The sequence below is a fragment of the Grammomys surdaster genome, unplaced genomic scaffold, assembly GCF_004785775.1.
Source record: "Grammomys surdaster isolate TR1022 unplaced genomic scaffold, NIH_TR_1.0 132748, whole genome shotgun sequence".
NCBI lineage: Eukaryota > Metazoa > Chordata > Mammalia > Rodentia > Muridae > Grammomys > Grammomys surdaster.
The window spans coordinates 24,212-33,556 of NW_021622154.1; the positions used below are offsets into that span (position 1 = coordinate 24,212).

Sequence of the window (9,345 nt, forward strand, 5' to 3'; positions counted from 1 at the left end):
AAAGTCAGGAAGAAAATATCGAACACTATGACCCTCCTGTCAGGTCAGGTGAGTGAAGACTATGCCAGAAGTTTGTCATTTTCATTATCTCTCTTGTCTATCGTCACAGATCTTTCTCGATCCGAGCTCCTCAGTAGGATTCCAGATGACTGAGAACCCTTTCTTCCTTTCCTTCTTTTGGGTTGTTTGTTTGGACAAAGTCCTATGTAGCCAAGACAGCTGCGACTTAGAGCCTCATAAGAATTGCATCCTGCCAGGAGCCCGGTAGAGTACATGGGGGTGTATTCTCAGCCAGATGAGCCTGCTGATGAGATCACAGGCCTGGCTGTATTTTGTAGGCTTTTGGGATACAGGGATGGATGGCTAGGGCTATCAGTGGTAGAACACTTGCCTATGGGATCCAACTCATTTATCATCCAATTAAAATTGTTTGTTTTTAATTGCTTTGTTTTTAGACAGGTGTCATCATGTAGGCCAGGTATACTCATATGGCAATCCTCCTTCCTTGGCCTTTCAAGTGTTGGGATTAGAGGTGTATGCTAACATGCTAGGCTCAGAATTATTGTGTATATGTGTGGGGGATTGTATGCATGCCGTTGTACCTGCATGCAGACACTGGAGAAAGACGCTATATGTCTTTCTCTGACACGTTCCACTTTGTTTTTTGATAAGTCCCTCACTGAGCCTGACGCTGGCTGTTTTGACTAGGTTGACTGGTCCTCAAGCTCCCAATATCCAAGAAAATCTCATGGCGTCATGCCCTGGTTTTATTTGGGTGTTGGGGATTTGAACTCAGGTCCTCTTGCTTTCACAGCAAGCGCCATGAAACTCACGGAGTCACCTCTCCAGCCCCATGTGAATTATTACTCAATAACTGTGTATATTTGGGATGCAGAGTGATGCTTCCACACACATAACAATTACCCCCATCAGTTCAGGGCAACTAGCACCTCTATCATTTTAATGCTTATCATCTTTTTTTGTGTTGGGAACATTCAAGAACCCTTTCTACTATACTATTCAAATGATTCGCTGTTATCAACTACAGTTTCCCTTCTGTACAGACAACAGAAGTTACTCTTTCATGAACTCTTGAGCTACTGAAACAGTGAGATCATTATGGTGTGTGTGTGTGTGTGTGTGTTTTCTGTGACTTGTAGTTCCTGAGATCCCAGCTCATGTACATTTGACCCTGATGCTGTGTACCTGCATCAAAGCAGAGTGTCATAGCAGGATGTATAGTGAAGGAAGTCATTAGCTTCATGGTCCAGAAGCAAAGAGAGAGGAGAGGCCAGCTTCCCAGTATCTCCCAAAAGGGCATGCCCCAAAGCATTAACTTCCTCTAACTAGGACCTACCTCCAGAAGGTTCCACCATCTCCCAATTCCTCAGCAACAGGTCTTTAAGGACACTTTACATTCATGCTGTAGTGCATTGTTCTGTTTGTTACGCAGCAGTGGATAACCAATACAGTTTCTAAATGAGTGATCACAAATGCCTTTCACTTTTGCTTTTCTTGACCTCCACTGGAGAATCTGCTCAACACACAGCGGTTCTCTTTCTCATTGAGAGGGGAAGGTCTCTGGCCCCTGGCTCTTCCTACCTGGAGCATGCTCGGAATCTGGACCACGCTGAGCAACCTGGTCCTGTAGGGCTTGTGTTCTTATGCTAATTGTGTTACCCCACCCCCCAAAAAACCTGTTTGCAGTGTCCTGGGGCCACTCTTCTAATTGGGCCTGGGATAGCAGAGATAAAATATGGATTTAAGAAGTATTAATTCAGGAATATTGGAGGGGAGTGTGCTAGCTGCAGGGAGGGTTAGAAGTACCCAGTCATTGAGCTAGTCAAGGCCAGTGTGTGTGTGCGTGTGTGTGTGTGTGTGTGTGTGTTTTATATTCGTGAATCTATAGCTTTTGGGTGGGTGCAGAACATACGTGACCTGCTGGGAGCTCAGAGCAAATTAAGTATTCACCACCATATGCTTTTTTTTTTTTTTTTTTACTCAAAGTGACTTTATTGCTTGTGTACACAACAACATTTATGCCACTAGAACAGAGGCTGGGGACAACTCATATTTCCAACTGAAAAATGAGTAGAAGCACCCACTCAGTCTTATAGTATTGAGCCAGTTGGTAAATTCTGCTCTCTCTCAGAATCAGGCGGAATTTAGCATTCTTATCTTTTCTGTTCCTCTCAATCCAGTGGTAGAGATCCTCAGGGAGATCAGGGGCAAGGCCTTTGGACTGAAGGATTCTCAAGATGTTATTTCCAGTCACAAAACAGACCTGTGCCACACCATGTGAGTCCCTCAGGATCACACCTATCTGGGAGGGAGTCGGGCCTTTCTCGGCCAACTTGTAAATCTGTTCCTTCATGTCAACTTTAGCCATGTGGGGACGCTATGGCAGTAGGGCAGTGCCGACTGGGACAGGCCCTTCCCAGGAGCATGCATGCGACCCATGATGGCGGAGGTCTGGCAGCAAGGAAAGCCACAGAGCCCTTTTAACGTTCCCTTCTGTCATCACATTAGGGGCTGGAGAATGGAGAATCAATCATAGGTAAGAGCTGTATCAGTTAGCTTTCCTGTTGCTATGACAAAATACCTGACAGACACAACCTCAGGGAGGAAGGTCCATATTTCTCCATGGTGCGGTGCGGGGGCTCAGTCCATCTTGACAGGGAAGGCATGACTGCAGAGCAGGAGTGTGAGGCAGCGGATCACATCCTACCCACAGTGAGGAAGCTGAGAGAGGGAGGCGCTCGTGCTCAGCTCACTTTCTCGTTTTGACTCAGTCCAGGGCCCCAGCCTACAGGATGGTTGTTAGCTCACAGGTGATTCCACTAGGCTCCTCCAAGGGTCCGAGCAAGGGCTTACTTGCCCTGCCACCATTACCTGCCAGGTGCTTGCCACCCCAGTTCTTCCTTTCTCTCTCTCTGTTCCCATGTGTTCCCAGCTGGTCGCTCTGTTTCTCCCTTTCAGTTCTTCTTTCTGTCATTCTCTGTCTCCCCTCTCTGCTCTCATGGCTCTGCTCCTGTCTGTTCACTTTTACCCCTTCTCCAGGCCCTCACTCCTTTCCCATACCTCAGCTGAACCTCCTTTATACCACAGGAGACATCTTAGCCTGGGCTCACAATACTCCCCCAGCCCCTCACACTGAATTATATAACAGTTATATAACATTGGTGCTGCCCATGTGTAAGGTAAGTCTTTACCTTTCTGGAAACACAGTCATAGACACACCCAGAGGGCATTTCCATAGTAATTATAAATCTGGTTGACAGTGAAGATGAACCATTTCAACGTGGGAATCCTGAGTTTCCCACATCTACCCATGTTTAGAGTAAAATGCTAAATGAACAAGTTAGACATCCTACTGAGCCATTCTGTGGGGAAAGAGGAAGGCTGGGGGGTGGGGACAGGGTTGATTTTAGACTACAGACATGTCAGGAACTCCAGGATGTTCCCACGATGCTGACTGTACTGTTTAAAAATACCGTCAATACCAAAAATTACAAAGTGTATAACTAATCTTGCTACCTAGAGCCAAGAAAAACAAAGGCCCATCAAACAATGTATGGCCACCAGAGAGGGAGTCCCAGTGAGGGGAGCATCAGTGGCCCCAGCTGGGGCTAGTGACCTCTGTCAAGCCCTGTCCTGCACTGGGGAGCTGGCCTACTCCTCTCTCCTTTTGTGGAAAGCAGGCTGAGCTGTGTCATGCTTGGCTGCCTTAGGCTTGGTGGCTCCAGAGTCACCACCTCCAGGGTTGCTACAGCCCAACAGTCCCTGAACTACTCCAATCCACACCACTTGTTTCTATTCTTAGCTGGACCCTGGCTAGGGAAGGAATGGCCATCAATACCCAGGGATGTGCCTTTTGAGCTTGTACTCAGAGAAGGCAAATGCTGTCAGGAATGCTCAGTTTATCTAGAGAGGCCAGATGCTCTTAGCCTCAGTCAGGGAAGCCCAGGGTCCAAGCAGGCAAGAGCATGACCAGCTGGGTTAGCCTCTTCCTTGTTTTTTAGTTAACACTAAGTTCTTTAGTAAAGGTTTGCTAAAATGTCCCTGTCTAACTGGGCAGGTCTGTAATCCCAGCTTTGGGAGGAGTAGCCTGAAGCAGGGAGAACAGAGCAAGTTTCCCCACTCCCAGTCTAGCCTGGGCTACAGAGTAAGGTCTTGTCTCAAAAAAATTGTTAATGGGGAAACATTAAATAAAATACCTTTAAAAATTAAGTAATTAGACCTGGAGAGATGGCTCTGTGGTTAAGGACACTTGATGCTCTTGCAGAGGACCTGAGTTCAGTTCCCAGTACTCACACAGCAGTTCATAATAATGTGTAATTCAGGTTCTAGAGAATAAAATGCCTTCTTCTGACCTCTCAGACACCAGGCACACATGTTATACACATGAATATATGCAGACAAACATTAATAAATAAAATAAGATAAATAAATTTAAAAAACAAATTAATTCTTTAGCTTGAGTACAAAATAACAAGTCTCATTGTATTGAAAAATAATCAAGCTGGGAGGTGGTGGTGCACACCTTTAATCCCAGCACATGGGAGGCAGAGGCAGGCGGATTTCTGAGTTCAAGAGTTCGAGGCTAGCCTGGTCTACAGAGTGAATTCCAGGACAGCCAGGACTACACAGAGAAACCCTGTCTCAAAAAAAAAAAAAAAACAAAACAAAAAAACAAAACAAAACAAAAACAAAAAAAAATAATCATGAACACATGGAAAGTTTTTTTTTTTTAAAAAAAGAGCATATCAAAGGCAAGCCGGGTTAGAAAGCAGGGAGTAGGCTTGGCTGTATCTCATGCTGTTGCATAAAACTTATGCAATTGGCTAAAAAGCAAGGAGAGGAATGGAAGGAACAGGAAATGTGAGATTTGCTTGGCTGGTTACTGTTCTTAGAATCATGCATTTTCATTCTGCCAAGGTGTACTCAGTTCTGTGACAAAGTAAACTCCCTGTGATCATGTGCATCACTGTGATCATGTGCATCACTGTGATCATGTGCATCACTGTGATCATGTGCATCACTGTGATCATGTGCATCAATGTGATCACCTGCATCACTGTGATCATGTGAGTCACTGTGATCATGTGCATCACTGTGATCATGTGCATCACTGTGATCATGTGCGTCACTGTGATCATGTGCGTCACTGTGATCATGTGCGTCACTGTGATCATGTGCGTCACTGTGATCACGTGTGTCACTGTGATCATGTCTGTCATTGTGATCATGTGCATCACTGTGATCATTTGAGCCACTGTGATCATGTGCATCACTGTGATCATGTGCGTCACTGTGATCATGTGCATCACTGTGATCATTTCAGTCACTGTGATCATGTGGGTCACTGTGATCATGTGAGTCACTGTGATCATGTGCATCACTGTGATCATGTGCGTCACTGTGATCATGTGCGTCACTGTGATCATGTGGGTCACCGTGATCATGTGAGTCACTGTGATCATGTGTGTCACCGTGATCATGTGCGTCACCGTGATCATGTGGGTCACTGTGATCATGTGAGTCACCGTGATCATGTGTGTCACTGTGATCATGTGCGTCACTGTGATCATGTGCGTCACTGTGATCATGTGAGTCACTGTGATCATGTGAGTCACTGTGATCATGTGCATCACTGTGATCATGTGCGTCACTGTGATCATGTGGGTCACTGTGATCATGTGCATCACTGTGATCATGTGCGTCACTGTGATCATGTGGGTCACTGTGATCATGTGGGTCACTGTGATCATGTGCGTCACTGTGATCATGTGCGTCACTGTGATCATGTGCATCACTGTGATCATGTGGGTCACTGTGATCATGTGGGTCACTGTGATCATGTGCGTCACTGTGATCATGTGCACCACTGTGATCATGTGCACCACTTTGATCATGTGCATCACTGTGATCATGTGCACCACTGTGCCCATATGCCCCTCTTGATTCTTTCCCTGTCCTGTTCCCTATTGTTCTTTCATCTTCATGTCATTTAGATGTGCATACCTAAAATAGGGCTGCCATATTTATTGTAGCACTATTCACAACAGCCAGATATTGAATGAGCTTTGGTATCTATCTCCAGATGGAAGGATAAAGAAGATATGGGGTATATAGTCAGTGGATTTTTATTCATCCAAAAAGAATGAAATGGCATCACTTGCAGAAAAGTGAATGCAATTAGAGAGCACTGTGTTAAGTGAAATATTAAGTGACAAATGTAGCTCATTTTTCTCCCTTAGTTATTGTGCTTATACAGAAACTCTCATGTCCCCAAGGGGGCCTGTGAGCCCATCCTTCATATAGGAGAATCTGTTGTCAACTGGGCAAGTGTACAGCTGCCACAGGGGAGCAGCAATGGATCCAGGTGGCGTCCTGGACCCTCACACTGTGCCTATGATGCTCAAAGACCTCACTATCTCTCATCATTGAGGCTGCAGCAGAGCTGCCTGTGTGTTGGGGCCTTGCTACCCATGCCTCTTCTCAACAAGCCACAAAGTGCCCTGCCTCCAAAGGAGCTTAGGAGACAGTGTGGGCTGCTGCCTGGAGAGGAGGGGGCGTCTGTGTGACCCCAGGCTAGATTCCTGTGCTTGAAAGGCCAACAAGGTAACCTGTCTGGAGCACAAGGACAATCAAGGACAGCTTGTTCATCCACAGTCCCGCAGCCCACAGGCAGAGGAGTGGCCCAGTGATGCCTGCCCTTCCCTAGTTCAGCTAACCTTCCCCAGCTCGGCCTCCTGTCCTCCTGAAATTTGCGTTTGCTTATTTATTTGGTGGGAGGGGGTTCATTAGTTTTGGGGACAGGGTCTCACGTTTCTCAGGCTGGCCTCAAATTGACTATGTAGCTGAAGCTGGACTTGAACTTCTGGTTATCCTACCTCCTCTTCCTAAGCACTAGTATAACAGGCACAAGCCATCAGCCAAGCCTGTTTTCCATCTCCTGTCTCTTCCCATCTCCCCACTTCTCCTTCCGACCCCCTCTTTCACTGACGGGGTCTCCCTATGCAGCCCAAGCTGGCCTCTAATTCAGGATCTTCCAAACCTCCAAACCTCCAAACCTCCCGAATCATAAGGCACTTTCTCATTTCAAAGAAACATTGGCACCCGAGGGGTGGGGGTGGGGGACTCCTCCTTCTCAGGGGTGAAGTGGAGAGGTTGGAGGGAGGGGCCGGAGGGAGGGGCCGTGTTAAGATGGACTGGGAGGAAAGGGGGTCTGCAATCGAGGTTTAAAGTGAACGAGAGAAAATGAAGAGAACCTAGGAATAAACTTATATAGCTAAAAAATAAATGTGACTAGAAGGACACAAAAGAAACATTTTATTATAATTTTAGCATAAAATGCCTTCTTTTTGGAAAAACTTTAAAACTCAGGGTAAGATCTAAGGAATAAAAGGCCAGTCGCTAGTCCCCAGACCGATTATTGACTTGGTGAGTGCCTACCCTGTGGCCACCGCACAGGCTGACAACTCTGTCCCCAGGGGCCAACGTGACCTCAATACACAAATAAGTCATTGCTTCAGCAGGGGCGGAGCGTGGGACCCGGGAGAGTAGGGAGAGGGGGAGGGCGGGACCAGGCTGCCGCAAAGACTCCAGTCTCCAGCGCAGTGCGGTTTGCAGAAGGGCTGGAAGGAGGGCCTGCCGTGCGCTGCGCTGAGAGGTCAGCAGATGGCTGGGCCCCAGCTCAATCTGCAGTGCTGAGGCTAGCCTCTCCTGGGCCACGAGGACCCCACCCTTCCCAGCGCTGGCCTGCACTCACCTCTGACAAACCAGAACCCTGCGATCTGGGCTCCGAGAATGTGGCAGTCAAACTGGGGAGAAGGGTGAAAGGATGGGGAAGAAGCGAGGGAAAGAAGTGGGTGGGGTGGGAAAGAAGGGCGAGAAACACAGAGCGAGACCCAGAGAGAAGGAGACACACAAGGAGAAACAGAGTGTTTATATCTAAGTTCAGGCCTGACTTCATTCCAGAGCTTCTGAGCTCTGGGCAGGAAACTTAGACCCTGGCAGGGCAATTTGCGTGATTTAAGCCAGTTTCCACCAACAGGGGGCCTCAGATCCCAGATAGTAGGCAGAGGGCAGTAAATGTCACGGCTGGATCTCTATGGGACACGTGCTGGACAGAAACTGTCTTTCATGGTGTGGTTTTAGTTGAAGTTGGTCTTAGTCACCCAGAGAGAGGATGTCTCAGGGCTCTGATTCCTTCTCAAGGACAAGGCTCTGCTCCAGCAACGGTGAGCATGTGGAGAAGGGAGTGAGGAAGCTGGAGAAAACCCTGGGGTGTTTGCACCCAACATGGACAATGGAAACACACCACACACAGAGACAGACACAGGACTCACTAGAGACACACAGACACACCTAGACATACACACTCACAGACACACACAGAGACAGACATGTACAGAGACACATGCAGACAGACACAGACGTTCACACACATACATGAACACTCCTACAAACACTGACAGATACATGTACAAAGACATACAGACTTAGACACACACACAGACACACCACACACACACACACACACACACACATGGTTATGAGTGCCTTGGAGGGATTGTTTACACAGCATCTATAGGCCCTAAGCTCTGAAGCTACCCCAGGTCCCAGACACAATCAACCAGGTATTTCAGAGACTGACCTGGTGTCCCCTGGCTCTTAAAACCAAAATTCCTGAAACTTCCCCTTATTGATCCTTTCTCCCTGAGGAGTTTTTGCACAGTCTTGGGTCCATAGGCATATGAAATAGATCTAAAAAATCATTTTTACATGATAACAAACCATAAAGAATTTTGTTTTAAAATGTCTTTGATGTACCTGTAATTTTACCATTTATTTATTTATTTTAAAAAATCCCCAAATTTGCATACTAACGAGATAAATGCACTTATTTATTTTTTACTTTAAGAATTAAAAATTGGGAGCTGGAGAGTCGGCTCAGTGATTGAGAGCACTAGCTCTTCTTCCAGAGGAGCCAGGTTCAATTCCCAGCTCACAAATGTGTACAACTCTAGCTCCAGGGCATCTGACACCCTCTGAAGACCTCCGCAGAGGGGAGACCCTCTCTCAAGTCTCAGAAAGTCGCGACCACCCAGTAATCTGCTCGAGACACCATGTACCGGAGCAATTGCGAGGTTATTTATTAGGGCGTGACAACTAGCTGCCGGTCAATTCGTATGCCCACGCAGGAGCTGAATTGACCCCGACTGCCAGTTTGAAAGGAGTTTTTATAGGGAAAAACCACAAACCAAGGAATGGGAAGGGGGTGAGGGTGGGTTGCTAGGGTGGTATAACATAAAAATAGTGGAACATTCCAAAGGAACC

At 46.9% G+C, this 9,345-nt stretch overlaps 1 pseudogene; it reads right to left on the reverse strand.

Moving 5' to 3' along the window:
* Window positions 1–2,037: 2,037 nt before the first annotated feature.
* LOC114615686 lies at window positions 2,038–2,460 on the reverse strand (annotated as a pseudogene).
* Between the last annotated feature and the right edge of the window lie 6,885 nt (window positions 2,461–9,345).